Raw genomic sequence first — 16707 nt, 5'->3', positions numbered from 1 at the left:
CTGTATCTTTTTAGAGCAGTAACAAACCACTCCAAATATATAAAATAAAGGGAGTTGTTTTTTTACTCTGAATTAGCTGAATGTAAGAAGGAAAACGATAGTCTTTATTATATAAGACAAAAGATAAAAATAATAATTTATCGTATCTATTGGTATTGAGACAAAAAACTCTACCCTGTGCCTAGGAGTTTCCTAAGATTTCCTAAGTTCGATCAAAACAACAAAATATGATTAAACTTCCTAAAAATTCGTAGGATTTCCTAGTATAAGCAGTAGACCAGAAAATGGAAATAATTTGGATAAGAAAATCTTAGGAAGAAGATTTGAAGTTCTACAATTTAGGAACTCTTAGGAAATTCTTAGGAAATCCTAAAAGAACATTTTCAATACAAGAACAGGCCTCACCATACTTGCATATATTGTCAGCTATACTACAACAATAAGAAATGTAATCAAAGACAGGCTTGGACTCGAACATAAGTTTTATGTGGTGTACTTTCAAAATTCGCTCAGAATAATTAGTACTGCATTTAAAAGAAAGATAGGTAGGGTGATAATTGTATAAAATTCTTAGATCCGATTTGAACATTATAAAATAATATATATTGTTTCTAATAGAAATGCTACTTGAGATTATAAAAAAAAAGAAGTCCCGCTTTGCAGATAGAAGACGGCTCACCAGGGCTCGTAAAACCAAAATGTACCGGGCGTCCCTCGCTTTAGTGGCCGAGAGGGGCTTGGGCCCAAGGCGCAAAATCATAACGGTCGGACGGAACCATTATCATAACCTCCAAACAGATAGCCGTTTATTCCCGTCTTTTCTACGCGTAATCCACCTTTTTTGAGGATTTGATGGCAGAACATGGATTGAAGTTAAAGGTTAGTGTGTAATGGGCTTTATAATGTGATAGGTTCAATACTAAATGTGATTTTTGCGACCAACTTCAGCATCAAATCATCGTTCGTGAGCGGATTTCTCGAACTAGACTGATATGTTTTGTGATTCTTTGTTATCTTCCAAAGCAATACTACCTTCTTATGTGTTTCTCTTATTATCTTCGCAGGACATTATGATAGAGATAGTAAAATGTGCTCGAGTTGAAAGCCAGAAAAGAAAGAAGTTTGAGGTATAAGGAATGTATCAATGCGTAAATCGCAAGAAACGAATAAAAACTTTGTAAACTTAAGTTATTCACTAATCACTGTACTTACATCTAAAGCGCCTATGCTTTATAAACTGTTACTTGAAGCACAAAATTGAATAACTTAGCTTAGTAAAAACCTAGTAATCAGTCTTGCACCTAAAATTTGTCCAGATATTTATTTTGAATATCTAATGTTACTGTAGTTGGTTTTTGTCCGTATATTCCGATCACAGTAAACCCTGCATATGAAGAACCTAGTTATCTTTTCAAGCTAGCCTACCAGGTTCAAATTTAAATGGTGCATATAGAGGCATTAGGCTTCTAGCTTCTTATCTGAATATACAAAGATGGAGGAGGAGGCAATTCTTTTGGAAAACCGTAATGACGCCAAAAAGGGTAATGTTCAAAAGCTGTTAAAGTTGTTATAGAAAAATAATATTGTGTTATGTTTGTTTCAGCTTTGTTATGTTGGGACACTTGTTAGTAATTTTGTCCTGGATACCTTATGTCAAATGACTATTATTTTTCAAACATTTTTTCAACTTATATTTTTGTTATTTTGTAAACTGAATTGTTTAATTAAATGATTTGTCAATAACGTCTTTTCCTTGGTGTTTCTAAATTACTCTACTTTCTCCAGTATTAACCCCTGAAGTAGGTGGATTTTAAACGGCCATTTTGTAAAAACAGGGGGGAGGGGGTTGAAATCATCCCTTTAGTTACCCAATTAGTAGGGGGAAATAACAAAATAGGGAGTAAAAATTGACTCCCATTTTGAGGGTGAATTGTACTCTTTTAATGGAGTAACTACAAGCAACCTAGTAAATTACTCCACTTAGCTACCCCCTAAAGTGGGTAAAATCTACTCCCCTGAGAGAGTAGGAAAAAAAGGAGTAAAAAATAACTCCATTTTGAGGGTAAATTGTACTCCTTTAATGGAGTAATAGCAAGCAACCTAGTAAATCACTCCCTTTAGTTACTCCCCTACAGGGGTAAAATCTACTCCCTTGAGAGAGTAGAAAAAAGGGAGTAAAAAATTACTCCAAAAAGGGAGTCATTTTGTACCTCGGTTTTTTACTCCCCTTTTGGAGTTGAAACTACTCTCTGAAACTAACAGTGCGGTATTCCCAGGCGGTCACCCGTCCAAGTACTAACCGTGCCCTACTGAGCTTAACTACGGTGATCGGACGAGAACCGGTGCTTTCTCAGTGGTATGGCCGTAGACGACAGAACTGTGTAAGAAATAGATTTTATATAACAGTCCTGTGAGTACTTCGGTAACAAAAAGGAAATGCCTACAGCACACGGTATTTCCAGGCGGTCACCCGTCCAAGTACTAACCGTGCCCTAATGAGCTTAACAACTACGGTAATCGGACGGGAACCGGTGCTTTCTCAGTGGTATGGCCGTAGACGACAGAACTGTGTAAGAAATAGATTTTATATAACAGTCCTGTGAGTACTTCGGTAACAAAAAGGAAATGCCTACAGCACACGGTATTCCGAAGCGGTCACCCATCCAAGTACTTACCGCGCCCTACTGAGCTTAACTTCGGTGATCGGACGAGAACCGGTGCTTTCTCAGTGGTATGGCCGTAGACGACAGAACTGTTTAAGATCTATCTATTATATAACAGTCCTGTGAGTACCACGATAACAAAAAGAAAATGCCTACAGCACACGGTATTCTCAGGCGGTCACCCATCCAAGAACTAACCGTGCCCTAATGAGCTTAACTACGGTGATCGGACGAGAACCGGTGCTTTCTCAGTGGTATGGCCGTAGACGACAGAACTGTGTAAGAAATAGATTTTATATAACAGTCCTGTGAGTACTTTGGTAAGAAAAAGGAAATGCCTACAGCACACGGTATTCCGAAGCGGTCACCCATCCAAGTACTTACCGCGCCCTACTGAGCTTAACTTCGGTGATCGGACGAGAACCGGTGCTTTCTAAGTGGTATGGCCGTAGACGATAGAACTGTGTAAGATCTATCTATTATATAACAGTCCTGTGAGTACTTCGATGACAAAAAGGAAATGCCTACAGCACACGGTATTCCCAGGCGGTCACCCATCCAAGTACTAACCGCGCCCTACTGAGCTTAACTTCGGTGATCGAACGAGAACCGTTGCTTTCTAAGTGGTATGGCCGTAGACGATAGAACTGTGTAAGATCTATCTATTATATAACAGTCCTGTGAGTACTTCGATGACAAAAAGGAAATGCCTACAGCACACGGTATTCCGAAGCGGTCACCCATCCAAGTACTTACCGTGCCCTACTGAGCTTAACTTCGGTGATGGGACGAGAACCGGTGCTTTCTAAGTGGTATGGCCGTAGACGATAGAACTGTGTAAGATCTATCTATTATATAACAGTCCTGTGAGTACTTCGATGACAAAAAGGAAATGCCTACAGCACACGGTATTCCCAGGCGGTCACCCATCCAAGTACTAACCGCGCCCTACTGAGCTTAAATTCGGTGATATGACGAGAACCGGTGCTTTCTCAGTGGTATGGTCGTAGACGACAGAACTGTTTAAGATCTATCTATTATATAACAGTCCTGTGAGTACCTCGATAACAAAAAGGAAATGCCTACAGCACACGGTATTCCCAGGCGGTCACCCATCCAAGTACTAACCGTGCCCTACTGAGCTTAACTACGGTGATCGGACGAGAACCGGTGCTTTCTCAGTGGTATGGCCGTAGACGACAGAACTGTGTAAGAAATAGATTTTATATAACAGTCCTGTGAGCACTTTTGTAACAAAAAGGAAATGCCTACAGCACACGGTATTCCGAAGCGGTCACCCATCCAAGTACTTATCGCGCCCTACTGAGCTTAACTTCGGTGATGGGACGAGAACCGGTGCTTTCTAAGTGGTATGGCCGTAGACGATAGAACTGTGTAAGAAATATATATTATATAACAGTCCTGTGAGTACTTCGATGACAAAAAGGAAATGGCTACAGCACACGGTATTCCGAAGCGGTCACCCATCCAAGTACTTACCGCGCCCTACTGAGCTTAACTTCGGTGATCGGACGAGAACCGGTGCTTTCTAAGTGGTATGGCCGTAGACGATAGAACTGTGTAAGATCTATCTATTATATAACAGTCCTGTGAGTACTTCGATGACAAAAAGGAAATGCCTACAGCACACGGTATTCCCAGGCGGTCACCCATCCAAGTACTAACCACGCCCTACTGAGCTTAAATTCGGTGATCGGACGAGAACCGGTGCTTTCTCAGTGGTATGGCCGTAGACGATAGAACTGTTTAAGATCTATCTATTATATAACAGTCCTGTGAGTACCTCGATAACAAAAAGGAAATGCCTACAGCACACGGGATTCCCAGGAGGTCACCAATCCAAGTACTAGCCGTGCCCTACTGAGCTTAACTACGGTGATCGGACGAGAACCGGTGCTTTCTCAGTGGTATGGCCGTAGACGACAGAACTGTATAAGAAATAGATTTGATATAACAGTCTTGTGAGTACTTCGGTAACAAAAAGGAAATGCCTACAGCACACGGTATTCCGAAGCGGTCACCCATCCAAGTACTTACCGCGCCCTACTGAGCTTAACTTCGGTGATCGGACGAGAACCGGTGCTTTCTCAGTGGTATGGCCGTAGACGATAGAACTGTGTAAGGTCTATCTATTATATAACAGTCCTGTGAGTACATCGATAAGAAAAAGGAAATGCCTACAGCACACGGTATTTCCAGGCGGTCACCCGTCCAAGTACTAACCGTGCCCTAATGAGCTTAACAACTACGGTAATCGGACGGGAACCGGTGCTTTCTCAGTGGTATGGCCGTAGACGACAGAACTGTGTAAGAAATAGATTTTATATAACAGTCCTGTGAGTACTTCGGTAACAAAAAGGAAATGCCTACAGCACACGGTATTCCGAAGCGGTCACCCATCCAAGTACTTACCGCGCCCTACTGAGCTTAACTTCGGTGATCGGACGAGAACCGGTGCTTTCTCAGTGGTATGGCCGTAGACGACAGAACTGTTTAAGATCTATCTATTATATAACAGTCCTGTGAGTACCACGATAACAAAAAGAAAATGCCTACAGCACACGGTATTCTCAGGCGGTCACCCATCCAAGTACTAACCGTGCCCTAATGAGCTTAACTACGGTGATCGGACGAGAACCGGTGCTTTCTCAGTGGTATGGCCGTAGACGACAGAACTGTGTAAGAAATAGATTTTATATAACAGTCCTGTGAGTACTTTGGTAAGAAAAAGGAAATGCCTACAGCACACGGTATTCCGAAGCGGTCACCCATCCAAGTACTTACCGCGCCCTACTGAGCTTAACTTCGGTGATCGGACGAGAACCGGTGCTTTCTAAGTGGTATGGCCGTAGACGATAGAACTGTGTAAGATCTATCTATTATATAACAGTCCTGTGAGTACTTCGATGACAAAAAGGAAATGCCTACAGCACACGGTATTCCCAGGCGGTCACCCATCCAAGTACTAACCGCGCCCTACTGAGCTTAACTTCGGTGATCGGACGAGAACCGTTGCTTTCTAAGTGGTATGGCCGTAGACGATAGAACTGTGTAAGATCTATCTATTATATAACAGTCCTGTGAGTACTTCGATGACAAAAAGGAAATGCCTACAGCACACGGTATTCCGAAGCGGTCACCCATCCAAGTACTTACCGTGCCCTACTGAGCTTAACTTCGGTGATGGGACGAGAACCGGTGCTTTCTAAGTGGTATGGCCGTAGACGATAGAACTGTGTAAGATCTATCTATTATATAACAGTCCTGTGAGTACTTCGATGACAAAAAGGAAATGCCTACAGCACACGGTATTCCCAGGCGGTCACCCATCCAAGTACTAACCGCGCCCTACTGAGCTTAAATTCGGTGATATGACGAGAACCGGTGCTTTCTCAGTGGTATGGTCGTAGACGACAGAACTGTTTAAGATCTATCTATTATATAACAGTCCTGTGAGTACCTCGATAACAAAAAGGAAATGCCTACAGCACACGGTATTCCCAGGCGGTCACCCATCCAAGTACTAACCGTGCCCTACTGAGCTTAACTACGGTGATCGGACGAGAACCGGTGCTTTCTCAGTGGTATGGCCGTAGACGACAGAACTGTGTAAGAAATAGATTTTATATAACAGTCCTGTGAGCACTTTTGTAACAAAAAGGAAATGCCTACAGCACACGGTATTCCGAAGCGGTCACCCATCCAAGTACTTACCGCGCCCTACTGAGCTTAACTTCGGTGATGGGACGAGAACCGGTGCTTTCTAAGTGGTATGGCCGTAGACGATAGAACTGTGTAAGAAATATATATTAAATAACAGTCCTGTGAGTACTTCGATGACAAAAAGGAAATGGCTACAGCACACGGTATTCCGAAGCGGTCACCCATCCAAGTACTTACCGCGCCCTACTGAGCTTAACTTCGGTGATCGGACGAGAACCGGTGCTTTCTAAGTGGTATGGCCGTAGACGATAGAACTGTGTAAGATCTATCTATTATATAACAGTCCTGTGAGTACTTCGATGACAAAAAGGAAATGCCTACAGCACACGGTATTCCCAGGCGGTCACCCATCCAAGTACTAACCACGCCCTACTGAGCTTAAATTCGGTGATCGGACGAGAACCGGTGCTTTCTCAGTGGTATGGCCGTAGACGATAGAACTGTTTAAGATCTATCTATTATATAACAGTCCTGTGAGTACCTCGATAACAAAAAGGAAATGCCTACAGCACACGGGATTCCCAGGAGGTCACCAATCCAAGTACTAGCCGTGCCCTACTGAGCTTAACTACGGTGATCGGACGAGAACCGGTGCTTTCTCAGTGGTATGGCCGTAGACGACAGAACTGTATAAGAAATAGATTTGATATAACAGTCTTGTGAGTACTTCGGTAACAAAAAGGAAATGCCTACAGCACACGGTATTCCGAAGCGGTCACCCATCCAAGTACTTACCGCGCCCTACTGAGCTTAACTTCGGTGATCGGACGAGAACCGGTGCTTTCTCAGTGGTATGGCCGTAGACGATAGAACTGTGTAAGGTCTATCTATTATATAACAGTCCTGTGAGTACATCGATAAGAAAAAGGAAATGCGTACAGCACACGGTATTCCCAGGCGGTCACCCGTCCAAGTACTAACCGTGCCCTACTGAGCTTAACTACGGTGATCGGACGAGAACCGGTGCTTTCTCAGTGGTATGGCCGTAGACGACAGAACTGTGTAAGAAATAGATTTTATATAACAGTCCTGTGAGTACTTCGGTAACAAAAAGGAAATGCCTACAGCACACGGTATTCCGAAGCGGTCACCCATCCAAGTACTTACCGCGCCCTACTGAGCTTAACTTCGGTGATCGGACGAGAACCGGTGCTTTCTCAGTGGTATGGCCGTAGACGACAGAACTGTTTAAGATCTATCTATTATATAACAGTCCTGTGAGTACCACGATAACAAAAAGAAAATGCCTACAGCACACGGTATTCTCAGGCGGTCACCCATCCAAGTACTAACCGTGCCCTAATGAGCTTAACTACGGTGATCGGACGAGAACCGGTGCTTTCTCAGTGGTATGGCCGTAGACGACAGAACTGTGTAAGAAATAGATTTTATATAACAGTCCTGTGAGTACTTTGGTAAGAAAAAGGAAATGCCTACAGCACACGGTATTCCGAAGCGGTCACCCATCCAAGTACTTACCGCGCCCTACTGAGCTTAACTTCGGTGATCGGACGAGAACCGGTGCTTTCTAAGTGGTATGGCCGTAGACGATAGAACTGTGTAAGATCTATCTATTATATAACAGTCCTGTGAGTACTTCGATGACAAAATGGAAATGCCTACAGCACACGGTATTCCCAGGCGGTCACCCATCCAAGTACTAACCGCGCCCTACTGAGCTTAACTTCGGTGATCGGACGAGAACCGGTGCTTTCTCAGTGGTATGGCCGTAGACGACAGAACTGTCTGTGTAAGAAATATATATTATATAACAGTCCTGTGAGTACTTCGATGACAAAAAGGAAATGCCTACAGCACACGGTATTCCCAGGCGGCCACCCATCCAAGTACTAACCGCGCCCTACTGAGCTTAACTTCGGTGATCGGACGAGAACCGGTGCTTTCTCAGTGGTACGGCCGTAGACGATAGAACTGTGTAAGGTATATCTATTATATAACAGTCCTGTGAGTACATCGATAAGAAAAAGGAAATGCGTACAGCACACGGTATTCCCAGGCGGTCACCCGTCCAAGTACTAACCGTGCCCTACTGACTTTAAGTTCTGTGATCGGACGAGAACCGGTGCTTTCTCAGTGGTATGGCCGTAAACGATAGAACTGTGTAACATCTATCTATTATATAACAGTACTGTCAGTACCTCGATAACAAAAAGGAAATGCCAACAGCACACGGTATTCCGAAGCGGTCACCCGTCCAAGTACTAACCGTGCCCTACTGACTTTAAGTTCTGTTATCGGACGAGAACTGGTGCTTTCTCAGTGATATGGCCGTAAACGATAGAACTGTTTAAGATCTATCTATTATATAACAGTCCTGTGAGTACCTCGATAACAAAAATGAAATGCCTACAGCACACGGTATTCCCAGGCGGTCACCCGTCCAAGTACTAACCGTGCCCTACTGACTTTAAGTTCTGTGATCGGACGAGAACTGGTGCTTTCTCAGTGCTATGGCCGTAAACGATAGAACTGTGTAACATCTATCTATTATATAACAGTCCTGTCAGTACCTCGATAACAAAAAGGAAATGCCTACAGCACACGGTATTCCGAAGCGGTCACCCGTCCAAGTACTAACCGTGCCCTACTGACTTTAAGTTCTGTGATCGGACGAGAACCGGTGCTTTCTAAGTGGTATGGCCGTAGACGATAGAACTGTGTAAGATCTATCTATTATCTAACAGTCCTGTGAGTACTTCGATGACAAAAAGGAAATGCCTACAGCACACGGTATTTCCAGGCGGTCAGCCATCCAAGTACTAACCGCGCCCTACTGAGCTTAACTTCGGTGATCGGACGAGAACCGGTGCTTTCTCAGTGGTATGGTCATAGACGACAGAACTGTTTAAGATCTATCTATTATATAACAGTCCTGTGAGTACCTCGATAACAAAAAGGAAGTGCCTACAACACACGGTATTCCCAGGCGGTCACCCATCCAAGTACTAACCGTGCCCTACTGAGCTTAACTACGGTGATCGGACGATAACCGGTGCTTTCTCAGTGGTATGGCCGTAGATGACAGAACTGTGTAAGAAATAGATTTTATATAACAGTCCTGTGAGTACTTTGGTAACAAAAAGGAAATGCCTACAGCACACGGTATTCTGAAGCGGTCACCCATTCAAGTACTTACCGCGCCCTACTGAGCTTAACTTCGGTGATCGGACGAGAACCGGTGCTTTCTAAGTGGTATGGCCGTAGACGATAGAACTGTGTAAGATCTATCTATTATATAACAGTCCTGTGAGTACTTCGATGACAAAAAGGAAATGCCTACAGCACACGGTATTCCCAGGCGTTCACCCATCCAAATACTAACCGCGCCCTACTGAGCTTAACTTCGGTGATCGGACGAGAATCGGTGCTTTCTCAGTGGTATGGCCGTAGACGACAGAACTGTGTAAGAAATATATATTATATAACAGTCCTGTGAGTACTTCGATGACAAAAAGGAAATGCCTACAGCACACGGTATTCCGAAGCGGTCACCCATCCAAGTACTTACCGTGCCCTACTGAGCTTAACTTCGGTGATGCGACGAGAACCGGTGCTTTCTAAGTGGTATGGCCGTAGACGATAGAACTGTGTAAGATCTATCTATTATATAACAGTCCTGTGAGTACTTCGATGACAAAAAGGAAATGCCTACAGCACACGGTATTCCCAGGCGGTCACCCATCCAAGTACTAACCGCGCCCTACTGAGCTTAAATTCGGTGATCGGACGAGAACCGGTGCTTTCTCAGTGGTATGGTCGTAGACGACAGAACTGTTTAAGATCTATCTATTATATAACAGTCCTGTGAGTACCTCGATAACAAAAAGGAAATGCCTACAGCACACGGTATTCCCAGGCGGTCACCCATCCAAGTACTAACCGTGCCCTACTGAGCTTAACTACGGTGATCGGAAGAGAACCGGTGCTTTCTCAGTGGTATGGCCGTAGATGACAGAACTGTGTAAGAAATAGATTTTATATAACAGTCCTGTGAGCACTTTGTTAACAAAAAGGAAATGCCTACAGCACACGGTATTCCGAAGCGGTCACTCATCCAAGTACTTACCGCGCCCTACTGAGCTTAACTTCGGTGATCGGACGAGAACCGGTGCTTTCTAAGTGGTATGGCCGTAGACGATAGAACTGTGTAAGATCTATCTATTATATAACAGTCCTGTGAGTACTTCGATGACAAAAAGAAAATGCCTACAGCACACGGTATTCCCAGGCGGTCACCCATCCAAGTACTAACCGCGCCCTACTGAGCTTAACTTCGGTGATCGGACGAGAACCGGTGCTTTCTAAGTGGTATGGCCGTAGACGATAGAACTGTGTAAGATCTATCTATTATATAACAGTCCTGTGAGTACTTCGATGACAAAAAGGAAATGACTACAGCACACGGTATTCCGAAGCGGTCACCCATCCAAGTACTTACCGTGCCCTACTGAGCTTAACTTCGGTGATTGGACGAGAACCGGTGCTTTCTAAGTGGTATGGCCGTAGACGATAGAACTGTGTAAGATCTATCTATTATATAACAGTCCTGTGAGTACTTCGATGACAAAAAGGAAATGCCTACAGCACACGGTATTCCCAGGCGGTCACCCATCCAAGTACTAACCGCGCCCTACTGAGCTTAAATTCGGTGATCGGACGAGAACCGGTGCTTTCTCAGTGGTATGGTCGTAGACGACAGAACTGTTTAAGATCTATCTATTATATAACAGTCCTGTGAGTACCTCGATAACAAAAAGGAAATGCCTACAGCACACGGTATTCCCAGGCGGTCACCCATCCAAGTACTAATCGTGCCCTACTTAGCTTAACTACGGTGATCGGACGAGAACCGGTGCTTTTTCAGTGGTATGGCCGTAGACGACAGAACTGTGTAAGAAATAGATTTTATATAACAGTCCTGTGATCACTTTTGTAACAAAAAGGAAATGCCTACAGCACACGGTATTCCGAAGCGGTCACCCATCCAAGTACTTACCGCGCCCTACTGAGCTTAACTTCGGTGATCGGACGAGAACCGGTGCTTTCTCAGTGGTATGGCCGTAGACGATAGAACTGTGTAAGATCTATCTATTATATAACAGTCCTGTTAGTACTTCGAAAACAAAAAGTAAATGCCTACAGCACACGGTATTCCCAGGCGGTCACCCATCCAAGTACTAACCGCGCCCTACTGAGCTTAACTTCGGTGATCGGACGAGAACCGCTGCTTTCTCAGTGGTATGGCCGTAGACGATAGAACTGTTTAAGATCTATCTATTATATAACAGTCCTGTGAGTACCTCGATAACAAAAAGGAAATGCCTACAGCACACGGTATTCCCAGGCGGTCACCCGTCCAAGTACTAACCGTGCCCTACTGACTTTAAGTTCTGTGATCGGACGAGAACTGGTGCTTTCTCAGTGGTATGGCCGTAAACGATAGAACTGTGTAACATCTATCTATTATATAACAGTCCTGTCAGTACCTCGATAACAAAAAGGAAATGCCTACAGCACACGGTATTCCGAAGCGGTCACCCATCCAAGTACTTACCGCGCCCTAATGAGCTTAACTTCGGTGATCGGACGAGAACCGGTGCTTTCTAAGTGGTATGGCCGTAGACGATAGAACTGTGTAAGATCTATCTATTATATAACAGTCCTGTGAGTACTTCGATGACAAAAAGGAAATGCCTACAGCACACGGTATTCCCAGGAGGTCACCCATCCAAGTACTAACCGCGCCCTACTGAGCTTAACTTCGGTGATCGGACGAGAACCGGTGCTTTCTCAGTGGTAAGGTAGTAGACGACAGAACTGTTTAAGATCTATCTATTATATAACAGTCCTGTGAGTACCTCGATAACAAAAAGGAAATGCCTACAGCACACGGTATTCCCAGGCGGTCACCCATCCAAGTACTAACCGTGCCCTACTGAGCTTAACTACGGTGATCGGACGAGAACCGGTGCTTTCTCAGTGGTATGGCCGTAGACGACAGAACTGTGTAAGAAATAGATTTTATATAACAGTCCTGTGAGTACTTTGGTAACAAAAAGGAAATGCCTACAGCACACGGTATTCCGAAGCGGTCACCCATCCAAGTACTTACCGCGCCCTACTGAGCTTAACTTCGGTGATCGGACGAGAACCGGTGCTTTCTAAGTGGTATGGCCGTAGACGATAGAACTGTGTAAGATCTATCTATTATATAACAGTCCTGTGAGTACTTCGATGACATAAAGGAAATGCCTACAAGCACACGGTATTCCCAGGCGGTCACCCATCCAAGTACTAACCGCGCCCTACTGAGCTTAACTTCGGTGATCGGACGAGAACCGGTGCTTTCTCAGTGGTATGGCCGTAGACGACAGAACTGTGTAAGAAATATATATAATATAACAGTCCTGTGAGTACTTCGATGACAAAAAGGAAATGCCTACAGCACACGGTATTCCCAGGCGGTCACCCATCCAAGTACTAACCGCGCCCTACTGAGCTTAACTTCGGTGATCGGACGAGAACCGGTGCTTTCTCAGTGGTATGGTCGTAGACGACAGAACTGTTTAAGATCTATCTATTATATAACAGTCCTGTGAGTACCTCGATAACAAAAAGGAAATGCCTACAGCACACGGTATTCCCAGGCGGTCACCCATCCAAGTACTAACCGTGCCCTACTGAGCTTAACTACGGTGATCGGACGAGAACCGGTGCTTTCTCAGTGGTATGGCCGTAGACGACAGAACTGTGTAAGAAATAGATTTTATATAACAGTCCTGTGAGCACTTTGGTAACAAAAAGGAAATGCCTACAGCACACGGTATTCCGAAGCGGTCACTCATCCAAGTACTTACCGCGCCCTACTGAGCTTAACTTCGGTGATCGGACGAGAACCGGTGCTTTCTAAGTGGTATGGCCGTAGACGATAGAACTGTGTAAGATCTATCTATTATATAACAGTCCTGTGAGTACTTCGATGACAAAAAGGAAATGCCTACAGCACACGGTATTCCGAAGCGGTCACCCATCCAAGTACTTACCGTGCCCTACTGAGCTTAACTTCGGTGATGGGACGAGAACCGGTGCTTTCTAAGTGGTATGGCCGTAGACGATAGAACTGTGTAAGATCTATCTATTATATAACAGTCCTGTGAGTACTTCGATGACAAAAAGGAAATGCCTACAGCACACGGTATTCCCAGGCGGTCACCCATCCAAGTACTAACCGCGCCCTACTGAGCTTAAATTCGGTGATCTGACAAGAACCGGTGCTTTCTCAGTGGTATGGTCGTAGACGACAGAACTGTTTAAGATCTATCTATTATATAACAGTCCTGTGAGTACCTCGATAACAAAAAGGAAATGCCTACAGCACACGGTATTCCCAGGCGGTCACCCATCCAAGTACTAACCGTGCCCTACTGAGCTTAACTACGGTGATCGGACGAGAACCGGTGCTTTCTCAGTGGTATGGCCGTAGACGACAGAACTGTGTAAGAAATAGATTTTATATAACAGTCCTGTGAGCATATTTGTAACAAAAAGGAAATGCCTACAGCACACGGTATTCCGAAGCGGTCACCCATCCAAGTACTTACCGCGCCCTACTGAGCTTAACTTCGGTGATGGGACGAGAACCGGTGCTTTCTAAGTGGTATGGCCGTAGACGACAGAACTGTGTAAGAAAAAGATTTTATATAACAGTCCTGTGAGTACTTTGGTAACAAAAAGGAAATGCCTACAGCACACGGTATTCCGAAGCGGTCACCCATCCAAGTACTTACCGCGCCCTACTGAGCTTAACTTCGGTGATCGGACGAGAACCGGTGCTTTCTAAGTGGTATGGCCGTATACGATAGAACTGTTTAAGATCTATCTATTATATAACAGTCCTGTGAGTACCTCGATAACAAAAAGGAAATGCCTACAGCACACGGTATTCCCAGGCGGTCACCCATCCAAGTACTAACCGCGCCCTACTGAGCTTAAATTCGGTGATCGGACGAGAACCGGTGCTTTCTCAGTGGTATGGTCGTAGACGACAGAACTGTTTAAGATCTATCTATTATATAACAGTCCTGTCAGTACCTCGATAACAAAAAGGAAATGCCAACAGCACACGGTATTCCGAAGCGGTCACCCATCCAAGTACTTACCGCGCCCTACTGAGCTTAACTTCGGTGATCGGACGAGAACCGGTGCTTTCTAAGTGGTATGGCCGTAGACGATAGAACTGTGTAAGATATATCTATTATCTAACAGTCCTGTGAGTACTTCGATGACAAAAAGGAAATGCCTACAGCACACGGTATTCCCAGGCGGTCACCCATCCAAGTACTAACCGCGCCCTACTGAGCTTAACTTCGGTGATCGGACGAGAACCGGTGCTTTCTCAGTGGTATGGTCGTAGACGACAGAACTGTTTAAGATCTATCTATTATATAACAGTCCTGTGAGCACCTCGATAACAAAAAGGAAATGCCTACAGCACACGGTATTCCGAAGCGGTCACCCATCCAAGTACTTACCGCGCCCTACTGAGCTTAACTTCGGTGATCGGACGAGAACCGGTGCTTTCTAAGTGGTATGGCCGTAGACGATAGAACTGTGTAAGATCTATCTATTATATAACAGTCCTGTGAGTACTTCGATGACAAAAAGGAAATGCCTACAGCACACGGTATTCCCAGGCGGTCACCCATCCAAGTACTAACCGCGCCCTACTGAGCTTAACTTCGGTGATCGGACGAGAACCGGTGCTTTCTAAGTGGTATGGCCGTAGACGATAGAACTGTGTAAGATCTATCTATTATATAACAGTCCTGTGAGTACTTCGATGACAAAAGGAAATGCCTACAGCACACGGTATTCCCAGGCGGTCACCCATCCAAGTACTAACCGCGCCCTACTGAGCTTAACTTCGGTGATCGGACGAGAACCGGTGCTTTCTCAGTGGTATCGCCGTAGACGATAGAACTGTTTAAGATCTATCTATTATATAACAGTCCTGTGAGTACCTCGATAACAAAAAAAGGAAATGCCTACAGCACACGGTATTCCCAGGCGGTCACCAATCCAAGTACTAGCCGTGCCCTACTGAGCTTAACTACGGTGATCGGACGAGAACCGGTGCTTTCTCAGTGGTATGGCCGTAGACGACAGAACTGTATAAGAAATAGATTTGATATAACAGTCCTGTGAGTACTTCGGTAACAAAAAGGAAATGCCTACAGCACACGGTATTCCGAAGCGGTCACCCATCCAAGTACTTACCGCGCCCTACTGAGCTTAACTTCGGTGATCGGACGAGAACCGGTGCTTTCTCAGTGGTATGGCCGTAGACGATAGAACTGTGTAAGATCTATCTATTATATAACAGTCCTGTTAGTACTTCGAAAACAAAAAGTAAATGCCTACAGCACACGGTATTCCCAGGCTGTCACCCATCCAAGTACTAACCGCGCCCTACTGAGATTAACTTCGGTGATCGGACGAGAACCGGTGCTTTCTCAGTGGTATGGCCGTAGACGTTAGAACAGTTTAAGATCTATCTATTATATAACAGTCCTGTGAGTACCTCGATAACAAAAAGGAAATGCCTACAGCACACGGTATTCCCAGGCGGTCACCCGTCCAAGTACTAACCGTGCCCTACTGACTTTAAGTTCTGTGATCGGACGAGAACTGGTGCTTTCTCAGTGGTATGGCCGTAAACGATAGAACTGTGTAACATCTATCTATTATATAACAGTACTGTCAGTACCTCGATAACAAAAAGGAAATGCCAACAGCACACGGTATTCCGAAGCGGTCACCCATCCAAGTACTTACCGCGCCCTACTGAGCTTAACTTCGGTGATCGGACGAGAACCGGTGCTTTCTCAGTGGTATGGCCGTAGACGACAGAACTGTGTAAGAAATATATATTATATAACAGTCCTGTGAGTACTTCGATGACAAAAAGGAAATGCCTACAGCACACGGTATTCCCAGGCGGTCACCCATCCAAGTACTAACCGCGCCCTACTGAGCTTAACTACGGTGATCGGACGAGAACCGGTGCTTTTTCAGTGGTATGGCCGTAGACGATAGAACTGTGTAAGATCTATCTATTATATAACAGTCCTGTTAGTACTTCGAAAACAAAAAGTAAATGCCTACAGCACACGGTATTCCCAGGCTGTCACCCATCCAAGTACTAACCGCGCCCTACTGAGCTTAACTTCGGTGATCGGACGAGAACCGGTGCTTTCTCAGTGGTATGGCCGTAGACGAT

At 44.8% G+C, this 16707-nt stretch overlaps 1 long non-coding RNA gene, 68 other non-coding genes and 10 pseudogenes across 69 annotated transcripts; 1 reads left to right on the top strand and 78 right to left on the bottom strand.

Annotated features, from left to right (window-relative positions):
- Positions 1–729: 729 nt before the first annotated feature.
- On the top strand, positions 730–1187 carry LOC125563155. The gene is made up of 2 exons (XR_007308167.1): positions 730–879; positions 1065–1187. It is a non-coding gene; the product is annotated as an uncharacterized LOC125563155 (long non-coding RNA).
- Positions 1188–2253: 1066 nt separating this feature from the next.
- Positions 2254–2370, bottom strand: LOC125567009 (annotated as a pseudogene).
- A 67-nt stretch (positions 2371–2437) lies between these two features.
- LOC125566864 lies at positions 2438–2559 on the bottom strand (annotated as a pseudogene).
- A 67-nt stretch (positions 2560–2626) lies between these two features.
- On the bottom strand, positions 2627–2745 carry LOC125564385. Its single transcript, XR_007309404.1, has one exon. It is a non-coding gene; the product is annotated as a 5S ribosomal RNA (ribosomal RNA).
- Positions 2746–2812: 67 nt separating this feature from the next.
- LOC125565843 lies at positions 2813–2931 on the bottom strand. Its single transcript, XR_007310852.1, has one exon. It is a non-coding gene; the product is annotated as a 5S ribosomal RNA (ribosomal RNA).
- A 67-nt stretch (positions 2932–2998) lies between these two features.
- On the bottom strand, positions 2999–3117 carry LOC125565495. The gene has a single exon (XR_007310509.1). It is a non-coding gene; the product is annotated as a 5S ribosomal RNA (ribosomal RNA).
- Positions 3118–3184: 67 nt separating this feature from the next.
- LOC125565378 lies at positions 3185–3303 on the bottom strand. The gene has a single exon (XR_007310391.1). It is a non-coding gene; the product is annotated as a 5S ribosomal RNA (ribosomal RNA).
- Positions 3304–3370: 67 nt separating this feature from the next.
- Positions 3371–3489, bottom strand: LOC125566425. The gene has a single exon (XR_007311433.1). It is a non-coding gene; the product is annotated as a 5S ribosomal RNA (ribosomal RNA).
- A 67-nt stretch (positions 3490–3556) lies between these two features.
- Positions 3557–3675, bottom strand: LOC125566385. Its single transcript, XR_007311392.1, has one exon. It is a non-coding gene; the product is annotated as a 5S ribosomal RNA (ribosomal RNA).
- A 67-nt stretch (positions 3676–3742) lies between these two features.
- LOC125563331 lies at positions 3743–3861 on the bottom strand. The gene has a single exon (XR_007308350.1). It is a non-coding gene; the product is annotated as a 5S ribosomal RNA (ribosomal RNA).
- A 67-nt stretch (positions 3862–3928) lies between these two features.
- Positions 3929–4047, bottom strand: LOC125566549. Its single transcript, XR_007311558.1, has one exon. It is a non-coding gene; the product is annotated as a 5S ribosomal RNA (ribosomal RNA).
- A 67-nt stretch (positions 4048–4114) lies between these two features.
- Positions 4115–4233, bottom strand: LOC125565818. Its single transcript, XR_007310827.1, has one exon. It is a non-coding gene; the product is annotated as a 5S ribosomal RNA (ribosomal RNA).
- Positions 4234–4300: 67 nt separating this feature from the next.
- Positions 4301–4419, bottom strand: LOC125564177. Its single transcript, XR_007309197.1, has one exon. It is a non-coding gene; the product is annotated as a 5S ribosomal RNA (ribosomal RNA).
- A 67-nt stretch (positions 4420–4486) lies between these two features.
- Positions 4487–4605, bottom strand: LOC125565048. Its single transcript, XR_007310066.1, has one exon. It is a non-coding gene; the product is annotated as a 5S ribosomal RNA (ribosomal RNA).
- Positions 4606–4672: 67 nt separating this feature from the next.
- On the bottom strand, positions 4673–4791 carry LOC125564384. Its single transcript, XR_007309403.1, has one exon. It is a non-coding gene; the product is annotated as a 5S ribosomal RNA (ribosomal RNA).
- A 67-nt stretch (positions 4792–4858) lies between these two features.
- On the bottom strand, positions 4859–4980 carry LOC125566863 (annotated as a pseudogene).
- Positions 4981–5047: 67 nt separating this feature from the next.
- LOC125564382 lies at positions 5048–5166 on the bottom strand. Its single transcript, XR_007309401.1, has one exon. It is a non-coding gene; the product is annotated as a 5S ribosomal RNA (ribosomal RNA).
- Positions 5167–5233: 67 nt separating this feature from the next.
- LOC125564714 lies at positions 5234–5352 on the bottom strand. Its single transcript, XR_007309733.1, has one exon. It is a non-coding gene; the product is annotated as a 5S ribosomal RNA (ribosomal RNA).
- A 67-nt stretch (positions 5353–5419) lies between these two features.
- LOC125565494 lies at positions 5420–5538 on the bottom strand. Its single transcript, XR_007310508.1, has one exon. It is a non-coding gene; the product is annotated as a 5S ribosomal RNA (ribosomal RNA).
- A 67-nt stretch (positions 5539–5605) lies between these two features.
- Positions 5606–5724, bottom strand: LOC125565124. Its single transcript, XR_007310141.1, has one exon. It is a non-coding gene; the product is annotated as a 5S ribosomal RNA (ribosomal RNA).
- A 67-nt stretch (positions 5725–5791) lies between these two features.
- LOC125566424 lies at positions 5792–5910 on the bottom strand. The gene has a single exon (XR_007311432.1). It is a non-coding gene; the product is annotated as a 5S ribosomal RNA (ribosomal RNA).
- Positions 5911–5977: 67 nt separating this feature from the next.
- Positions 5978–6096, bottom strand: LOC125566384. The gene has a single exon (XR_007311391.1). It is a non-coding gene; the product is annotated as a 5S ribosomal RNA (ribosomal RNA).
- A 67-nt stretch (positions 6097–6163) lies between these two features.
- LOC125563330 lies at positions 6164–6282 on the bottom strand. Its single transcript, XR_007308349.1, has one exon. It is a non-coding gene; the product is annotated as a 5S ribosomal RNA (ribosomal RNA).
- A 67-nt stretch (positions 6283–6349) lies between these two features.
- Positions 6350–6468, bottom strand: LOC125566482. Its single transcript, XR_007311491.1, has one exon. It is a non-coding gene; the product is annotated as a 5S ribosomal RNA (ribosomal RNA).
- Positions 6469–6535: 67 nt separating this feature from the next.
- Positions 6536–6654, bottom strand: LOC125565816. The gene has a single exon (XR_007310826.1). It is a non-coding gene; the product is annotated as a 5S ribosomal RNA (ribosomal RNA).
- Positions 6655–6721: 67 nt separating this feature from the next.
- LOC125564176 lies at positions 6722–6840 on the bottom strand. The gene has a single exon (XR_007309196.1). It is a non-coding gene; the product is annotated as a 5S ribosomal RNA (ribosomal RNA).
- Positions 6841–6907: 67 nt separating this feature from the next.
- LOC125565047 lies at positions 6908–7026 on the bottom strand. The gene has a single exon (XR_007310065.1). It is a non-coding gene; the product is annotated as a 5S ribosomal RNA (ribosomal RNA).
- A 67-nt stretch (positions 7027–7093) lies between these two features.
- On the bottom strand, positions 7094–7212 carry LOC125564381. Its single transcript, XR_007309400.1, has one exon. It is a non-coding gene; the product is annotated as a 5S ribosomal RNA (ribosomal RNA).
- Positions 7213–7279: 67 nt separating this feature from the next.
- Positions 7280–7398, bottom strand: LOC125565177. Its single transcript, XR_007310193.1, has one exon. It is a non-coding gene; the product is annotated as a 5S ribosomal RNA (ribosomal RNA).
- A 67-nt stretch (positions 7399–7465) lies between these two features.
- Positions 7466–7584, bottom strand: LOC125564380. Its single transcript, XR_007309399.1, has one exon. It is a non-coding gene; the product is annotated as a 5S ribosomal RNA (ribosomal RNA).
- A 67-nt stretch (positions 7585–7651) lies between these two features.
- LOC125564713 lies at positions 7652–7770 on the bottom strand. The gene has a single exon (XR_007309732.1). It is a non-coding gene; the product is annotated as a 5S ribosomal RNA (ribosomal RNA).
- Positions 7771–7837: 67 nt separating this feature from the next.
- On the bottom strand, positions 7838–7956 carry LOC125565493. The gene has a single exon (XR_007310507.1). It is a non-coding gene; the product is annotated as a 5S ribosomal RNA (ribosomal RNA).
- A 67-nt stretch (positions 7957–8023) lies between these two features.
- On the bottom strand, positions 8024–8142 carry LOC125564651. The gene has a single exon (XR_007309670.1). It is a non-coding gene; the product is annotated as a 5S ribosomal RNA (ribosomal RNA).
- Positions 8143–8213: 71 nt separating this feature from the next.
- Positions 8214–8332, bottom strand: LOC125564580. The gene has a single exon (XR_007309599.1). It is a non-coding gene; the product is annotated as a 5S ribosomal RNA (ribosomal RNA).
- Positions 8333–8399: 67 nt separating this feature from the next.
- Positions 8400–8518, bottom strand: LOC125566774 (annotated as a pseudogene).
- Positions 8519–8585: 67 nt separating this feature from the next.
- LOC125567099 lies at positions 8586–8704 on the bottom strand (annotated as a pseudogene).
- A 67-nt stretch (positions 8705–8771) lies between these two features.
- On the bottom strand, positions 8772–8890 carry LOC125566907 (annotated as a pseudogene).
- A 67-nt stretch (positions 8891–8957) lies between these two features.
- LOC125567018 lies at positions 8958–9076 on the bottom strand (annotated as a pseudogene).
- Positions 9077–9143: 67 nt separating this feature from the next.
- On the bottom strand, positions 9144–9262 carry LOC125566022. The gene has a single exon (XR_007311030.1). It is a non-coding gene; the product is annotated as a 5S ribosomal RNA (ribosomal RNA).
- A 67-nt stretch (positions 9263–9329) lies between these two features.
- On the bottom strand, positions 9330–9448 carry LOC125565976. The gene has a single exon (XR_007310984.1). It is a non-coding gene; the product is annotated as a 5S ribosomal RNA (ribosomal RNA).
- A 67-nt stretch (positions 9449–9515) lies between these two features.
- LOC125565937 lies at positions 9516–9634 on the bottom strand. Its single transcript, XR_007310945.1, has one exon. It is a non-coding gene; the product is annotated as a 5S ribosomal RNA (ribosomal RNA).
- A 67-nt stretch (positions 9635–9701) lies between these two features.
- LOC125566204 lies at positions 9702–9820 on the bottom strand. The gene has a single exon (XR_007311211.1). It is a non-coding gene; the product is annotated as a 5S ribosomal RNA (ribosomal RNA).
- A 67-nt stretch (positions 9821–9887) lies between these two features.
- On the bottom strand, positions 9888–10006 carry LOC125566570 (annotated as a pseudogene).
- Positions 10007–10073: 67 nt separating this feature from the next.
- On the bottom strand, positions 10074–10192 carry LOC125565224. The gene has a single exon (XR_007310239.1). It is a non-coding gene; the product is annotated as a 5S ribosomal RNA (ribosomal RNA).
- Positions 10193–10259: 67 nt separating this feature from the next.
- LOC125564578 lies at positions 10260–10378 on the bottom strand. Its single transcript, XR_007309597.1, has one exon. It is a non-coding gene; the product is annotated as a 5S ribosomal RNA (ribosomal RNA).
- Positions 10379–10445: 67 nt separating this feature from the next.
- LOC125566233 lies at positions 10446–10564 on the bottom strand. The gene has a single exon (XR_007311240.1). It is a non-coding gene; the product is annotated as a 5S ribosomal RNA (ribosomal RNA).
- A 67-nt stretch (positions 10565–10631) lies between these two features.
- LOC125564081 lies at positions 10632–10750 on the bottom strand. The gene has a single exon (XR_007309100.1). It is a non-coding gene; the product is annotated as a 5S ribosomal RNA (ribosomal RNA).
- A 67-nt stretch (positions 10751–10817) lies between these two features.
- LOC125566263 lies at positions 10818–10936 on the bottom strand. Its single transcript, XR_007311270.1, has one exon. It is a non-coding gene; the product is annotated as a 5S ribosomal RNA (ribosomal RNA).
- A 67-nt stretch (positions 10937–11003) lies between these two features.
- LOC125565223 lies at positions 11004–11122 on the bottom strand. Its single transcript, XR_007310238.1, has one exon. It is a non-coding gene; the product is annotated as a 5S ribosomal RNA (ribosomal RNA).
- Positions 11123–11189: 67 nt separating this feature from the next.
- Positions 11190–11308, bottom strand: LOC125565708. The gene has a single exon (XR_007310719.1). It is a non-coding gene; the product is annotated as a 5S ribosomal RNA (ribosomal RNA).
- Positions 11309–11375: 67 nt separating this feature from the next.
- On the bottom strand, positions 11376–11494 carry LOC125564379. The gene has a single exon (XR_007309398.1). It is a non-coding gene; the product is annotated as a 5S ribosomal RNA (ribosomal RNA).
- A 67-nt stretch (positions 11495–11561) lies between these two features.
- LOC125564192 lies at positions 11562–11680 on the bottom strand. Its single transcript, XR_007309212.1, has one exon. It is a non-coding gene; the product is annotated as a 5S ribosomal RNA (ribosomal RNA).
- Positions 11681–11747: 67 nt separating this feature from the next.
- LOC125566671 lies at positions 11748–11866 on the bottom strand (annotated as a pseudogene).
- Positions 11867–11933: 67 nt separating this feature from the next.
- Positions 11934–12052, bottom strand: LOC125566187. The gene has a single exon (XR_007311194.1). It is a non-coding gene; the product is annotated as a 5S ribosomal RNA (ribosomal RNA).
- A 67-nt stretch (positions 12053–12119) lies between these two features.
- LOC125565337 lies at positions 12120–12238 on the bottom strand. The gene has a single exon (XR_007310351.1). It is a non-coding gene; the product is annotated as a 5S ribosomal RNA (ribosomal RNA).
- Positions 12239–12305: 67 nt separating this feature from the next.
- On the bottom strand, positions 12306–12424 carry LOC125563329. The gene has a single exon (XR_007308348.1). It is a non-coding gene; the product is annotated as a 5S ribosomal RNA (ribosomal RNA).
- A 67-nt stretch (positions 12425–12491) lies between these two features.
- On the bottom strand, positions 12492–12610 carry LOC125565492. The gene has a single exon (XR_007310506.1). It is a non-coding gene; the product is annotated as a 5S ribosomal RNA (ribosomal RNA).
- A 67-nt stretch (positions 12611–12677) lies between these two features.
- LOC125564866 lies at positions 12678–12797 on the bottom strand. The gene has a single exon (XR_007309884.1). It is a non-coding gene; the product is annotated as a 5S ribosomal RNA (ribosomal RNA).
- A 67-nt stretch (positions 12798–12864) lies between these two features.
- On the bottom strand, positions 12865–12983 carry LOC125563843. Its single transcript, XR_007308862.1, has one exon. It is a non-coding gene; the product is annotated as a 5S ribosomal RNA (ribosomal RNA).
- A 67-nt stretch (positions 12984–13050) lies between these two features.
- Positions 13051–13169, bottom strand: LOC125563328. The gene has a single exon (XR_007308347.1). It is a non-coding gene; the product is annotated as a 5S ribosomal RNA (ribosomal RNA).
- Positions 13170–13236: 67 nt separating this feature from the next.
- On the bottom strand, positions 13237–13355 carry LOC125566232. The gene has a single exon (XR_007311239.1). It is a non-coding gene; the product is annotated as a 5S ribosomal RNA (ribosomal RNA).
- A 67-nt stretch (positions 13356–13422) lies between these two features.
- LOC125566423 lies at positions 13423–13541 on the bottom strand. Its single transcript, XR_007311431.1, has one exon. It is a non-coding gene; the product is annotated as a 5S ribosomal RNA (ribosomal RNA).
- A 67-nt stretch (positions 13542–13608) lies between these two features.
- Positions 13609–13727, bottom strand: LOC125566059. Its single transcript, XR_007311066.1, has one exon. It is a non-coding gene; the product is annotated as a 5S ribosomal RNA (ribosomal RNA).
- Positions 13728–13794: 67 nt separating this feature from the next.
- LOC125563327 lies at positions 13795–13913 on the bottom strand. The gene has a single exon (XR_007308346.1). It is a non-coding gene; the product is annotated as a 5S ribosomal RNA (ribosomal RNA).
- A 67-nt stretch (positions 13914–13980) lies between these two features.
- LOC125566481 lies at positions 13981–14099 on the bottom strand. The gene has a single exon (XR_007311490.1). It is a non-coding gene; the product is annotated as a 5S ribosomal RNA (ribosomal RNA).
- Positions 14100–14166: 67 nt separating this feature from the next.
- On the bottom strand, positions 14167–14285 carry LOC125566041. Its single transcript, XR_007311048.1, has one exon. It is a non-coding gene; the product is annotated as a 5S ribosomal RNA (ribosomal RNA).
- A 67-nt stretch (positions 14286–14352) lies between these two features.
- On the bottom strand, positions 14353–14471 carry LOC125565222. The gene has a single exon (XR_007310237.1). It is a non-coding gene; the product is annotated as a 5S ribosomal RNA (ribosomal RNA).
- Positions 14472–14538: 67 nt separating this feature from the next.
- Positions 14539–14657, bottom strand: LOC125565980. The gene has a single exon (XR_007310988.1). It is a non-coding gene; the product is annotated as a 5S ribosomal RNA (ribosomal RNA).
- A 67-nt stretch (positions 14658–14724) lies between these two features.
- Positions 14725–14843, bottom strand: LOC125563842. Its single transcript, XR_007308861.1, has one exon. It is a non-coding gene; the product is annotated as a 5S ribosomal RNA (ribosomal RNA).
- A 67-nt stretch (positions 14844–14910) lies between these two features.
- Positions 14911–15029, bottom strand: LOC125565491. The gene has a single exon (XR_007310505.1). It is a non-coding gene; the product is annotated as a 5S ribosomal RNA (ribosomal RNA).
- Positions 15030–15096: 67 nt separating this feature from the next.
- On the bottom strand, positions 15097–15215 carry LOC125564080. The gene has a single exon (XR_007309099.1). It is a non-coding gene; the product is annotated as a 5S ribosomal RNA (ribosomal RNA).
- Positions 15216–15281: 66 nt separating this feature from the next.
- LOC125563546 lies at positions 15282–15400 on the bottom strand. Its single transcript, XR_007308565.1, has one exon. It is a non-coding gene; the product is annotated as a 5S ribosomal RNA (ribosomal RNA).
- A 69-nt stretch (positions 15401–15469) lies between these two features.
- Positions 15470–15588, bottom strand: LOC125564988. The gene has a single exon (XR_007310006.1). It is a non-coding gene; the product is annotated as a 5S ribosomal RNA (ribosomal RNA).
- A 67-nt stretch (positions 15589–15655) lies between these two features.
- LOC125564378 lies at positions 15656–15774 on the bottom strand. The gene has a single exon (XR_007309397.1). It is a non-coding gene; the product is annotated as a 5S ribosomal RNA (ribosomal RNA).
- Positions 15775–15841: 67 nt separating this feature from the next.
- Positions 15842–15960, bottom strand: LOC125565691. The gene has a single exon (XR_007310702.1). It is a non-coding gene; the product is annotated as a 5S ribosomal RNA (ribosomal RNA).
- A 67-nt stretch (positions 15961–16027) lies between these two features.
- LOC125566670 lies at positions 16028–16146 on the bottom strand (annotated as a pseudogene).
- Positions 16147–16213: 67 nt separating this feature from the next.
- LOC125565037 lies at positions 16214–16332 on the bottom strand. Its single transcript, XR_007310055.1, has one exon. It is a non-coding gene; the product is annotated as a 5S ribosomal RNA (ribosomal RNA).
- A 67-nt stretch (positions 16333–16399) lies between these two features.
- Positions 16400–16518, bottom strand: LOC125564576. The gene has a single exon (XR_007309595.1). It is a non-coding gene; the product is annotated as a 5S ribosomal RNA (ribosomal RNA).
- A 67-nt stretch (positions 16519–16585) lies between these two features.
- LOC125564703 lies at positions 16586–16704 on the bottom strand. Its single transcript, XR_007309722.1, has one exon. It is a non-coding gene; the product is annotated as a 5S ribosomal RNA (ribosomal RNA).
- Between the last annotated feature and the right edge of the window lie 3 nt (positions 16705–16707).

This window comes from Nematostella vectensis, chromosome 5, assembly GCF_932526225.1.
Source record: "Nematostella vectensis chromosome 5, jaNemVect1.1, whole genome shotgun sequence".
NCBI lineage: Eukaryota > Metazoa > Cnidaria > Anthozoa > Actiniaria > Edwardsiidae > Nematostella > Nematostella vectensis.
The sequence above is the reverse complement of the archived record's forward strand: the minus strand, read 5'-3'. Positions and strand labels throughout refer to the sequence as shown.